We start from the raw sequence: 14,303 nt of genomic DNA on the forward strand, positions 1-14,303 counted from the left end.
GTACACGAAATATGCTCATTTTGTACCTCTGAAACATCCATACTCTGCTCACTCCATGGCAAAGGCTGTCTTCAACAATGTTGTGAAGGCGCACGAGTATGCCCATCTCTATTGTCTCGGACGGAGATCCCGTGTTCACAAGTCACTTCGGAAAGACCTCTTTGCCATGTTCGACACCAAGCTACGAGATGAGCAGTAGCATATCATCCTCGGTCGGATGGACGGATCGAGCGGGTGAACCAATCTTTGGAAATGTACCTCCGATGCGCTGCGAATGAGCAGCCCAACAAATGGTTCAGCTGGTTGCCTCTGGCAGAGTTTTGGTACAACACCTCTCACCACACAGCGATTGGTTGCTCGCCTTTCAAAGCATTGTACAAGGAAGAACCACACTATGGGATGCTGCCAGACCTGAACACCACCGCCAACATGGAAGTAAAAGATTTTCTCGGCGAACGACAATCGGTGTCGGCAATGTTGAAATACCGACTGGAAAGAGCACGAGAGCGAATGAAGCATTATGCCGACCAGAATCGTTCTCACAGGGAGTTTCAGGTTGGAGACTCTGTCTTCCTTAAGCTACAGCCTTATGTGCAACAATCAGTGGTTCAGAGGACAGTGCCGAAGCTATCATACAAGTACTTCGGTCCATATGAAATTGTGGCAAAGATTGGACAAGTGGCTTACAAGCTGGCGCTTCCGGCAACTACCAAGATACACAACGTCTTTCATGTCTCGCAGCTAAAGCCGTTCGTGCCAGACAATACAGCGGTGTCCACCGATTTGCCTATGCACATACAGATGGACACACAAGAACTGGAACCTGAAGAGATTCTGGAGCGACGCCTATGCAAGAAAGGTAATACGGCTCATGTCCAGATCAAGGTCAAGTGGACATCTCTACCACTAAGTCAAGCTACATGGGAGGACTATGATGTGCTGCGAGCTCGTTTTCCCAATGCTCCAGCTTGGGGGCAAGCTGGTCCTTCAGGGGGAGGTGGTGTTACGACTGGCCGAAGCATCGAGTGCAAGTGACTAAGAGGAGAGCGGTTCAGTTATCGGACGGCGCAGGAGAAGGGTAGCTGTGGCTAGGATAGAGCCACGTGTCGCTGGGTGTGTGTGCGTTGGGCCAGGCGGGTTATAAGCCTGTGTGCTGTAAGGATCAGATCATCGATGAATGGTTGAACTGTGTCTTTCTTCTTCTCCAAGCTCTCTCTTCCCCAGATCTCCCTTCTCCCCACCGGAACCCTACCGGCGGCCATCTCACCGCCGGGCAGGACATAACAGTTCGCTAGTGAGCATGCATGTTTCCTACAGTGGCGCGTCAATTGATTCGGTCCAGAGGTAGTAGATACAAAGCAAAATGAGTGAATCTACATACTAGAAATACAAATTAAAGTGAGTAAATCTAGAAAAGAGCTAAAACATCTTACAAAAGATAACGGAGGGAGTAGCACTTAAATCGAACTAATAGACGATGCCAACATCTAAGCACCTTCCCATGCTTTGGCCAAAGGTACACCGGGCAACAAACAAAATTGGTCTATGTTCTTCATTCTGGAGTGAAGTTCTATCGGAAACAAAATCTGCTGTCAGTTTACAGGAAGCCAAAATTGGGCAGCTTGCACGCATCTCGAGAAAGGAGAGACGAAAATCACCTCATAAGCTCGGTTGCCATCGCAACAAGTCTAAACAATCTATCTGAGAGCGCCGAAAGTATGTACAGCGCGGTGCCATCATTCTATGCAGACCTACTAATCCACATTCTGGATCTCACCCATCATGATGCGGTTGCTGACTACATTGAATCCTAAGACTGCTGCGCTCACCTTCTTCCCTTTCTTCCCTTTCTTCTTTCCTCCGGCGTCCTGTTCTGCTTCGGCACTTGGGCCTCCTTTGGCTGCAGGAACAGGGTTCAGGCGCGAGGTGGCATCCCCACGAGGGCGGTTGCTGGGGGCTCTGAATGCTGTCTCGATCACCTCTTTGGACAGAAACGCCTTGTAGTTGAGGAACTTGTCGATGAACTGACCGTTGCGGTCGAGAGAGCCAACGTTCTCCCGGAGAAGCGTTTCTGCTTCACCAGCCGACTGCTTAATGCAGAACTCAAGGAAACTTGTATCTGTGGGCAAAAATGGAACAGGCAATCAGAAGACTGATGAGTTTTAAGCAAACTACCCTAGTGAGAATTAATACCATTTGTTCCAGTGAGCCTGGACCACTCGCTGTCACACCAATCCCTGAAGTCCATTGCCTCTGCAGCATAAGAGTGTTAGAAATACACAGAAGCAAAGCGACTTGAAAAACATATGATCACCAACTAACTTACCTGTCTGCTTGTTTGATGCCTCCGTCTTGCCTTTCCCGGTTAGCTTGGCAGTAGGAGCCGTTGAAAGTGGTAACTTGCTAGCCTGAGACTTCTGACGATTCAATGGAGCCTGGTCTTTAGTTATGGAACTTCTGCTCTGACTTGAAAGACTTGGGAATTCTGACCTGTTAAATATCATAAGAAAAAAATACAAGCCCCTTAGAGAAATTCCATACAAAAGAAACAAACTGGGTAGTAAGACCAAAAAAAACAGGAAAGGATGTTCCAGCCATCAATGGTCAAGCAGAGTACCAGATGTACACGGTAGACATGCTATAAAATCCTAATTGTGCAAGGAAGTCATAGAAATCAAAGCATCGTATGTGTTTGGATACTAGGAGCGCCTGGACGTAGAATGGAAGGCAGCAGCCCTACTTATCAGTTAGTCATAGGGAAGATATAACTACTGGTATAGGTAGCTATGTTCATAATTACAGGTGCAGTTGGCAGCAATCAATTACGGATTGAGTTTGTTACATGTTACTTATTTACAATATGTATCCAACCAGTCCAGCCCTTGAATCTTCCTATTCATCCAGTGATACTGTTTCTTCAAGTTTGTCACTGTGGTGTATGGTCTAGTCTCTTCCTCAGCCAAAGCCGATCTACTCAGCCAGGTCAATAGAGCAAGCGGCAAGAATAACAATAGCAACAGTATCACCTACGAAATGTTTTTAGCATGAAGTGGTATGCAAACTCTTTATTATCCAATTGACATATGCATATTCACATATGAAGATCGATGATCAAGTAATGTTAAATTAACCAAGTACTTTACCATCAGAGCGACCTTCACTTCTGAACTTTTAGACCTAGTCTTGAGTGAATTAAAAAAAAAAAAGCAGGCACATATGAAAGCGATGGACTTTGGGCAGTTCAGACGAACAATTAGACAAGTGGGGAATATGGCTTATTCAGAAATTCGTGCATGGGGCGATTTTAGTCTCTACTTCTCTAATAGTAGAGGTTTGCTGATAACCCATTTGATGACAGCCCAATGGAATAGTACACCATGGGAACAATTTTGCAGAGACAACCTAGGCTAGTCATAAGTGTGATGGACATGCAAGGTGCAAAATGAGCTTCAAGGAAAAAGTAGTAATTATAAATTATATTATGAACTGCCATCAAAGGATATGTAAAGCATGTGAGCAGAATATTCATGATCAAAGCAATATTTGACAACACTAATACACAACCAATATAAAAAAAATACGACAATATTTACAAATCAAATCAGGTACTCCCGACGTTCAAAATTATTTGAAGTTCTAACTTTTTCTTCAGACCAATCTTCCCTATATCTAATATATATAGCACGAAAATATATTTTATGATGAATCTAATGAAACTAATTTTGTGTTGCAGATGTTGATATATTTTTCAATAGACTTGGTAAAACTTAAAGAAGTTTGACTTAGGACCAGCTAGAACTTCAAATAATTTGGAGGGAGAACTATAATTACTATCAAGTCCTGGTACTTAAATGAATTGCAAGATGTTCTACATAGCTTCTTAACCAACTAACTACATGTAGATAGAACTGCAGGACAGGGTAGTCATAACTCCGCAGTTCACTGCAGTCATTATTTCGCTTATACTTATTCAGAAGATTGTAAGTCAATACGTCAGAAATGCAAAGGGTTGATAGTAATAAGAAAATTGCCAACAAACAATCAAGTGGCTGTAAAAAACCATCACAAAGAAAATAGAAACATACTGTTTCATATCTTGTTTGGAGTGGTCAGAAGGGCCCCAAAACAGATCATCTTCGGCATTTGACTTGGCACGGTTGGAAGGATTGGAACTCATCTGGACAGGAGCAACTGTCTTTGATGGAGAAGAGCCAGAAGCTTGCCTAGAAGGAACATTAACATGATTCCGTTGGTTCATAGACACCTTTGCTGGAGTTGGTGAGGGTGGTTGTTGCTGGACAACACCTGATCTCCTTTCTTCCTCTCTCTGAATATCTCGCAGAGACAAGGGTTTGTGCATCTTTGCAGCATCAGTGGACCACGCTGGAGCAGGTGCAAAATTTGTCTGATCAGTCTTCCACGGAACAAAATCTCCAAAGGATGGACCACTTGGTGGAGCCGGTAGTATTTCCTTATCTAGTTGTGCTTGCTTTGAAGATTTGACCTTTTCAGCAGGTATAGAGATTGCTGATTCAACAGAACCAACAGGAAATGGGGCTTTTACAGCAGGTCCCTTTGACTTTGCTCCCTTTTTCTTGTTCTTTTTGGAGTCCTTGGCCTCAATAAAGTCAGTATCATCAAAAGCAGGAGCATCAGGCTGAACAACAGCAGGTGACAAAGGAGGAAACGAAACATCATTAGCACTACCTATGTTCTCATTGTCTGCATTACTAGACCTTGCTAGAACTTCTTCTGCCAACAAATCGTGCAACTGGCTTCTCTTGTTCCTTGAGTCGCCAGCACTTTCTTGGCCACCCAGTGATCTACCTGCACCCCCAAACTGCTGCTCGGAAGATGCTGACATGGTACTCCAAGGAACTGACGGCAGAGATACCACTGGCACAGCTGTCTTAATATTGTCCGCAGCTACCCTCTGTGCTCTTAGTTGTTCCTCAGCTTGAATTTCCAGCAATGACTTAGGTCTGGGTCCTTGGGTTGGTTTCCAACCTTTTTGGCTTGCCGCAGCATGAGGCTCAGATAGAGCACTATGCTCCCATTCAGCTCTGCTGACATCATACTCCTCGGGAAGACTCTTGGGAGGAAAATTCGCAGATGATTCAAAGCCCAGCGGAGGTCCAACAGATCTAGAAGAGCTTTCCGCTCTGACAGGGGAGCCCCAAAACAGATCCTCTGTATCATCTGGCAAACCATGTCTAGTACTACCCTGATTTGATCCATCACCTTCAGCATCTAGTCTTGGCTGCTGGGAAACTGTCTTTGGGGCTGCTTTGCCAACATCTACAGCTGTCTGCTTCTTCTTCTGCTTCTTTTTCTTTTCTGCTTTCTTCATCTCTTGTGTATCAGGAGCTTTTGCATCAGCTTCCATAGTTAGCTCAACTGGAGTAGGGGCATCTTTCATTTCCTGGACACGGTTATGAGGTGACATGATGTCCAATAATGGATTCGGCGGTGTCTCACTAAGAGCTGAACTGCTACGCACATTAGAACGTGAACTAAAAATATTTTCAGGCTTACTTTCAGCTTTGTCTATTCCAACTTGTTGATAGTTAGCAGACTTCTCTTCATATCTTTCTGCAACTTCTGTTAGCATCGGATTGACCATACTTGCATTAGGTTGAGTGTTGGTACTTGCAAAATTTTCCGACTTCTGAGGATAGGAATACCGTTCTTTTGGAGGCACACCCATAAAAATTTCATGAGGCATTGGCACAGTAGGTACAGAGTTTTGTGTTAATCCAACACCCTCCATACCCCTCATATTCATAAATGCTTGACTAGGTTGTTGCCCTTGTGTTGTACCATGGTTAGTCAAAATCCGATCAACTTCAAGAACATCTTGAATTTTTCTAACACCAAGGTTCATGGAATCACCAGCTGGCAATGAAGTATGCTTTGACCCATAAGGGCCATCAAGCTGCTGGTTGGAATGACCATGAGGTGCAACTTGAGAAATTAGGTGTTGTTGCTGCAGTAACACCTTCTGCTGCTGCTCAAGCTGTAATCGTTGTTGCAGCTGCTGCTGCTGCTGCTGCTGCTGCTGCTGCTGCTGAAGCAATATCATCTTGTCCAGCATTGAGAGTTGTGGCTGAGGCTGAGGTGTCACTGGTGGCTGCGATTGCAACTGTAGTTGTGATAGCAGATACTGTTGTTGAAACATGTGCAAGAGTTGTGGATCTTGAGATATCTCAGCAAGCAACTTCTCAGGTGGCAAATGGCTTGGTGCCTGGTTCTGTGGCATGAAGTTCTGTTGTTGACCAGCAGTAGCCATTTGCTGAGAATTCTGCAGATTTTGATGCATGTTAAGTGGTCCTTGAGTGAGATCCACGTGAAGGTTAGGATTAAGATTTTTGGTTTCAGGATAGTTTGACCATGGTGGCAATCCAGCAGGTGCTTTAGGTTTCTCCGCAGAATGAAGCATAGCTAGCAAGTCAACATTCTGAGATTGTGAAGCTTGACGAGATGGATCAGCCATGGAACTGGGCACTTTAGAGTGCAGAGCAGACACTTCTGAAGCTATATCTTTATTCTGTGCTTGTGCAGCTTGATTGCCATCTCCAGACCAATATGGAACAGTGTTTTGGGACGATTTTTGTCTCTCCAACAATCTTTGCTGCGCCAGAAAATAATTCATGTTGTTCCCGCTCTCCCCTCCAGCCATCGCAATGTTGCCGAAGCTACTGTTGCTGTATTCATTCAGCCCTAATTCCAAAAAAATACGGTGTCAAGACAGAAAGTATGCATGATATAAATAGCAGAGACAATTAATAAATATATGGAACGAAAATAGGCAGGCTCTCTCGCCAGTAAACAAACCTCCAGTCATAGCAGCTGAAGAACCTTGCATACTATTAGACATAAGTGACTCCAGAAAACGATTCTGGGCTTCAACTGCACCGCCATTCCTGCTTGGCCCACCGTTGAAAATACCAACACCAGCTGATCCATCATGTGTGCTACTGGAGCTGACAAACTTCCCCGTAGGTGTAGCCTCTGGCATTAGCATATCACTGGATTTTGTGGTGCTAAACCCTGGAGGTGGCCTTGCCTTCGCTCGTAGGTGAGGCATAACATCCCCAAGCATTAAGAAAGGAGCATCAGGAGGTGCATTTGCAACACGAACCAGCAAATCAATACCGAAATAGCTAGCCTCGAACCATCCAATGATGTCAGCACCAGAAAAAGGGCCTTGAATTCGACCTTGTGGATCTTTGTAGTGTAATGAAAGACCTTCTGGATTAGGATAAGGTTCAACACCTGCCATCCCGGCTACTTTACTTTCTTGATCAAACACATTGGGTATTTGCTGCGGAAAGTCAGTTGGTCCAAGCCTATGCTCTCCAACAAACCGAGATCTTTGTGGAACAACATAACTAGGTGTCTCTGTCCGCAGCAAATCAACATTTCCAGGAACACCTATTATAAGATCAACAGAAATGGCCTTTTAAGAGCAGAAAGGATTTACACAAATTATGCAAGCATTCGGCAAAGAACAGCGGAATACCAACTAGTTAACTACCGAAAGACTGCAAGCACTTCAAAGTAGCTAAATAAGATACCATGAGGAGGTCGTCAAGATGAATTAGTTTTCTTAGACTACTTTATCATAATACACATGCAAGCCTCGAGATCTGCCACCAATTTACAACAGGGTATGACATTTAGGAACAATTGAGAAAGTCACAAAAGGCATGACTTGATATGCAATCCACTGAATCTGGTATTATTACTCCAAATAAATTTCAAAATCCTATGTAGTCTATACCATACTGAATTAGTACTACTGTTATTTGGACAGACCTTCCACAGAACTAAAAATCATGCTAAAGACTAAAAAATGGTACTGTATATTCCGAGAAATGTGAACCACATGGGCTGATTATTAAATTGTGGACCCACACTATATGGAAGACTCCCAAGTTTTGAAAGGTTAGATGTTTCACAAATGACAAACTCCCTATACATGGACAACTGAACATGCAATCATCCCTATGTAAACAAAGTGGCATGCAGTAAATAAAAAGAGCTGAGTGAACAAGGAATAAGATATAGCACCCCTGAGACTTCCAGATGTTTCTCCCTTCAAATCTTCTGTGTTTCCAGGTTGATCATCTCTACCACCTGGTTAACAGGGGAACATTCAATTCACATTGTGGTAACATATTTGGATGTTTATGCAGAAAGTAAGAAAACTGCATCAAACCTAATTTAGATTGTTTTATAGGCACCCCATCAGGATTACTTTTCCCAACAGAACCATCTTTGGAAACCTGATAGACACCACTGTTTATGACTTCCCTTTGTCAATTGCTTTTAAAACAGCCTGCAAAGAAAACAAAAGCTGTAAGATATAAAGATCATATATATTACTGCGTAATAGTAAGATTATCCTAATTCAGAATATAATAGTATAAACTTTACCGCTTCTTCAGCTGTAGGAGCAAATAATGCCAAAGGCTCCAACATTTCTTCTTGGAGAAATGCGGACACTTCCTCACAAACATCAGAAGGCATCTTGAAGTCAGTAACATGTGAAGTTGTTCTGTATATGTCAAGAAGTTTCATCCTACTATATCTAAATGCTGTGCGATCCCCTGATGCGCCACCAGGTCTGTCAGAAAGTAGACCAAGATGGAATGGACGTGACGATCCAGTACTGCCAATATTTGTACTACCAGTACTGGGTGTAAACTTTCCACGAGAACTTGGAAAAGCGGAGATTTCATTGTCTGGTTTCCTCTACCATACCCATACATAGAAGATGGTTTTTGTGAAGTCTGTGAGGGGTGATAAGATGAATCTCCCCGACCACGGCCAAGAGGATGACTAGACTTCCATGATCGAGAGATATTATCATCTCTTTCAGTATCCTTCTCATGATTGTTGCCATCTTTTCCATGTGTCACAAACTGGGAAAAACCTTTATCACGGGAAGCATCGCCCTCTTTGGCTGAATCGCCCCACCTGTCACGCCAATTTTCAGACTCCTTATCATTGGCACCCCAGCGAGTGCTCCACTTGCCCTCACGGCGTTGGTCAAAGTTGCCGTCCTTGTTATTGGAATCACCCCAGCGTTCCTGTGGAGCACGACGGCCATCCACAGAAAACTTGGACGAGTCATCCGACCATTTTTCAACCTTCCGTGTATCACCATGTTCCTTGTCTGTCTCCCTCCAGCGAGTCCACCGAGGGCCTGAATTTGGTTCCCGTTCATCTTCACGCCAACGGTCACGACGCCCAGTTTCACCATCAAGCACAGAAGCCCTGAAGACATCCTTTTTCTTCGCACTGGAGCCCATGTCTTCACCATTCCCCGATGTCTTAGTAGCATCTAAGCGGGAACCCTGTGAACTGGGATCCTGCAACAAACAACAATAACATAAATTATCATGTTGCACACAAACCACTACGAAGTCGAATAACAACCTAGATGGTATTCTACTGCCATGTTCACCATAGGAGGTCCAGTTATTTGAGTCTAGCTACTGCCCTTAATTCTAAAACCCTGACCATGTTTTCTCCTACCTTCATAAGCCACTGAGGAGAAAGGGGCATGTCAGTATCCAGGCCTTGCTTCTCTGCAAAAAAAAAAAACTACAATTAATAAGACAGGAAACATGTTACAATGATAAAAAATAAACGGAAACATGCTTGTAATGCACTCTAAAAGTCTCAACTAATTGTAAGACACATAGGGTAACCAAATAGATGCTCAGTAGTTACTAGTTAGACAAGAGAAACATGCAGTAAGATTTAAGCAGCATATACCTCACATGAACTAATTGGATTGGATGATTGTGCACATACTTGTTGTACAGTCAAGTCATCTTTTTACCAAAGATCGACTCTAATACCATGGATTGCAAGTGTAGATAAAAAAAAAAGGTATCCTACAACAGCATCTAAAGCTGTGAGAAATTGAGCAAACAATCAGTAAGAGAAGCCATCACCCATGTTGCACCCAGCACGTGGCTATAAAGAGCTGAAGATTTCTTAGCCCAGAGGAAAGGACCTATAGTTTTCAGTTCTATTATGCATCCTACGAGTACCAACATATAAATAACTATCAAAAAGTCAAAAAAAAAAAAACTCCTGATGGAGATGGCCGGGATTGCAGTCACACACAGATCACAACAGCGAGGTTAAACCAAAAAAAAACATTCACAGGCATAAGTTAACACAGAAATCGAAGTACTAGGAACAAAGGGCCGTAATCCTAAGTAAAACCAAATCGAAATAGAAACTATAAACTAAATAACTGGACCACAGCATCCAATCCACCCAAATCCGAAGACCTCACTTAACTACCAAGCCGCCGCCCTTTATACCTAGACTAGAACTACCGCCCCGCCGCAGCGGAAACTGTCCAGGCACAGACCCCTACACGGACACGGCAGTAACGGTGCGGAAGCCCAACCCAAGGTGGCAGTACCATTTCGCAACCCCCCGAACCCTAGTGACGTCGGCACGGATCGAAGGAAGGTACAAGCAGCAAATCAGGACAGCCCGAGCTTGCTAGGGTTTCGGGCTGGGGCGACGGATCGAGGGTCGGGTGGAAGGGCGAGTGGCGGAAGGGACGGACCTTTGGCGATCTGGGGCGGTGGAGGCGTGTCGACGGCGAGGAGGCGGCGGAGGTCGTCATTGGCGCGGTCCGGGGAGGCGGCCATGGGCGGCGGCGGCGAAAACCCTAGGGTGAGCTTGGCTTGGGAGGTTTGGGAGGAGACGAGGAGCGAGCGATGGGGAGGAGACTGTTAACTCCAGGCGCGGATAAAAAACACGCACGCACAGGGTGCCGCGTTTGCCCCAGGAGGGGTCTTTTTGCGCTCAGGCACCTCAGCTTCTGCGTAGATTTTCAGAACGTCCTGCACACCACATATATGCGTTTCGACCCCTACTATAGATTTACCTCTACTTTTATTATTCTCCTTATTTATTATGGATAATTACTTGTCCAACTATCCATTTTCACCCAAATTTCACATGGTAGTGTCGATTTCTTTTCACCATGTGTTACCCCCACCCCACCCTACCTAAGAGCATCTCCACCAGCGTCCCCCAGCGGCCACTGGATCGAGCGTTGGGGAACCCGCTTTGTTCGTGCCGTGTTTGGGGACGTCGCTCCCCAGCCGCGTCCCCCAAAAATACACCCCAAATAAATAAAAGTGCATTCAAATCAAATTTGATTATATATTACAAGTTTGAATGAAACAGCCTAGATTTTATCTAATCCTTAGCCTCACCGGCCGCCCGCGCTGCGTTCGACGCGCCCCGCCCCGTCTTCGCCTCCCCTCCTCCGTCCGCCATAGGCTAGCTAAGAAGCGAGAGGCACCCCGCTTGGGGCGCATAGAAGAGCCTGGAGCTAGCCGCAGGGTCATGCCTTTCCTTGGACCGGCGCTCGAAGGCATCATAGATGGGATTTCCGGCTTATTTCCCCGTCGAGGAATCTTGAGCGGTTCCATCCCGATCGCTTGATCTTTCTTGTTGTTGGGGGCCGGCACAACCGTATTGATGAGCTCGCCGAACATACCGAGCATAGTTTGGAGTCATACGGTTGCGTAACGAGCGCCTCGACTCACATTAGAGAAAGTCATAACCATCAATCGTCCTAATGTTTTCGTGACTGGCAGTAGTGCATGAGGTTAAGATGGTAGGCTCGGCATTCACTTCAGTCTCCTGACTTTCCGACGAGACTCTCACGCAATATCTTGGCAAGCACCAAATAAGAGTAGTATCTCGCGGAGATAGTTGGAGGAGCCTGTGTAGGCTCCGGAGGATAGCAGAAAGCAATGTCCCCATGAGTGAATTGCTCTTGTGAGTGAATCTGAAAACCATGAGCACGGCCACTACCAAATTACATGGCTTGACAGAAGTCAAGGTAGTTGCAAGTGTACTGCTCCTGTCTAGTCATCCAAGAGCAAGATCATCATGAAAGAAAACAAGGCAATGGAATTGACTGGACAAGGATTGGGCAATACACCCCAACTCCCTTTGTACTCGCCAGCTTCGTGCACACAAGATCAAACATCCCCATCTTCTGCAAGGTATCAACCACAAAGCGGTACCGAGTGGCTTGGAGCATGGTAAGTTCTTCCTTGTTGATGGCCTTGGGCTGCACAATGACACCATTCCTCATGCATTCTGAGAAATTATAGAAATCATCCCATATATTCAACTGAGTGTTGGTCCAAAATTCCCTATCTCCATTGTTGTAGGTTCTTTCCTCGAACCTATAGGGATTCTCCTCTCCGAGTCTCCTCCAAGCAACAACATGTACTGTACCAACGTGAATGTTGGCACTTTCTCAACAAGATCATCATCTCAAACTAGGTCTTTGTTTTTTTCCTTTTCTTTCCCGTTGACTTGGTCCTACCTCACTGCCGAATCGCTCGGTCCACTCGCTCTAGGCTGCTTTGCTAGGCATACGAGTGCTAGTTCTGGCACCTCGGGCCTCTCATTCCCGCCCCTCTTGGCAACAACACGTGTGTCATCACCGGAATCTCCCGTGAATGAGCAAATAGAGTGAGAATAGCAAGTAGGACAAGTGTACATATTATTAAAAATAAGGAGGCCAAAAGTATAACATATGTACAAGTGTGTAAGAGCAAGATCTATAACCCTTGTTTTGTGTGTTTGATAACAACACTTGAACAATTCTAACCATGCACAAAGATTGTCTTTGATGGATTTGTAGGTGTACGGTGCCCTCGCTGAACACACTATGATCGGAAGACTGAAGCGTAGATCTTAGGTTTTCTGGTTTTGTACGTGTGTGTGTCGTGAGGTAACATGGTAGGAGAGGAAAAGAGGAAAAAACGGTTTTAGCCATAGCGGTACTACCGGTACCAGGAGCGGTAGTACCGCTACCCCTACTGGTACCGCTCTGAGATACCGCTCCGAGGATTGCACACGAGATTGTCCCACGTAACAAGTTACGGTACCTTTACTGGCACCTTGAGCGGTAGTACCACTTGCAAGCGGTAGTACCGCCCACGGTACGCTCAAGTACCGTAACACGTTACGGCAGTACCGCTTGGTACCGCTCCGGTACCGCTTTGGATCCGATGAAGGTCCGGACCCTATTGCGGTACCTCAAGCGGTACCGCGAGCGGTAGTACCGCTATGTGTCCACGTGGACAAGTTCCGTGGGGATTCAAACTCGCAGCAGCAGGTAGTACGCTTCCCGGAAGCGGTAGTACCGCTTAGGCAAAAACAAAGACATAACGGTTGGATTTGGAGGGACCTATAAAAAGGCCCCTTCTTCCCTGCATCTCGTTTTTAGCTCTCTCTCTCTCCTCCATTGTTGCTGAGCTCAAACTGAGGGGATCTCCCTTCCTACCCAATCAATCTTGCTCATACTTTGAGAAGTGGTGGAGGAGACCCCGATCTATCGTTCTACCGAGAGAAATTTCACCAATTCGTGGTAGTCCTTAGTGGATCTTGGTGGTAGAGTTCCTATGGTGGAATCTTGGAAGAAGTGCATCCATGGAGGCTAGCTTGGTGTTGTACTAGCCCCATGGGTTGTTGGGAGCCTCTTTGTGGTGTGGAGCTCGCCCCAACCTTTTGAAGGAATCACCGCCTGACCGTGCCTTAGTGGAGAAGGGGGAGCACCTTCGTGGAGCTCTCTCGAGGAAGAAGGTGAGGCCTTCCTTCGTGGTGTGGCCGTCCTAGTCTCTTGTGTGAGACTAGCACCTCCTCAACGCAGACGTACTTCCTATTGTGGAAGGAACTCGCGGGAAACAAACTCGCCTCGTCTCCGCGCCCTCCGGTTGTCCCGCTCCTTACTCTTACTATCTTGTGTGATTCCTTTGCTTGTTGTACTTGTCTAGGATCATTGTAGGAACACCGTCATCGCTAAAGCTATCACCTTTACCTTCCGTTGCACTAAAAATTGAAAAAGACTAAAACTTTACGTAGCGTCTATTCACCCCCCCCTCTTGATCGCTACGATCCATTCAAATGGTATCGCAGCAAGGTTTTCTTGCTCGGGCTTTACCGCCTAAGAAATGGCCAATCAAGAGGTGGATGTTAATGGAGTCCTTCCCGGTGAGCAATCATCTCCATCATCAATTGCCGATAATACTCTGGCTACTTTGGATGACCTCAAGAAATTGGAGTCATCCATTGTATCTCAATTGAAGGCTATGATGATGGAGTTGATTACTCCAAAACCAAACCCCATCATAGATCATAAGAGAGGTGTCAATGTTCCCCCACCACAAGTTAACACTTTTCCTCTCGTTGGATTTGTTGAGCAATCGACAAAGCCACCTCGGGAAAAGGATCTT

The 14,303-nt window shown here is 45.5% G+C and overlaps 1 pseudogene; it reads right to left on the reverse strand.

Moving 5' to 3' along the window:
* Positions 1-1,530: 1,530 nt before the first annotated feature.
* On the reverse strand, positions 1,531-10,685 carry LOC124675387 (annotated as a pseudogene).
* Positions 10,686-14,303: the final 3,618 nt, after the last annotated feature.

Source organism: Lolium rigidum, chromosome 7 (assembly GCF_022539505.1).
Source record: "Lolium rigidum isolate FL_2022 chromosome 7, APGP_CSIRO_Lrig_0.1, whole genome shotgun sequence".
NCBI lineage: Eukaryota > Viridiplantae > Streptophyta > Magnoliopsida > Poales > Poaceae > Lolium > Lolium rigidum.